Genomic DNA, 572 nt, shown 5'->3' on the forward strand with positions numbered 1-572 from the left:
CAACACAGCGATTTCCAGTATCGCTCGAAGTTCCTCGCATGCAAGCAAGGCAAACGCTCCTTGCAAGACTACATTCACGACCTTCGCTTTTTGGCGGCGAATATCAACGACGACCCCCTGCTACCCGAAGCGCTCCGGGTCAACGTCTTCATGGCGGGGCTCAACCACGGTCCAGCACGAACACAGCTCTTCCGTGTCTACCCAGCCTCGTTCAAAGAGGCTGTTGGTATCGTCCTTGCTTAGTCGTACGCCTCAGCCCTAGCGCATAATCGTACCGATCCCTCGGATATGGATATCTCGGCATTATCCCATACCAACGACGACAAGTGCAGCAACCGCGGCCGCAAGGGTCAGTTTTGGCGTGAGTGCCGCGCACCTCGACGCACGCTCACTCCCTCTGCAAAAGACGCGCGATCCGACCCGCTTGATCGTCGTCCGAACAATCGAACACCCTCTTACGGTGGGCGTCCCTTAAGTCGATCTACTGGGCCACCTGGTCGATCTGACCACCAGGCGGCGGGAAACGACAAGACCCAGTAGGCGCGAGGCGCCCTACTGGGGCACCAATAGGT

The sequence above is a fragment of the Aphanomyces invadans genome (genome assembly GCF_000520115.1).
Source record: "Aphanomyces invadans strain NJM9701 unplaced genomic scaffold supercont1.2, whole genome shotgun sequence".
In the NCBI taxonomy this organism is placed as follows: Eukaryota; Oomycota; class Saprolegniomycetes; order Saprolegniales; family Verrucalvaceae; genus Aphanomyces; species Aphanomyces invadans.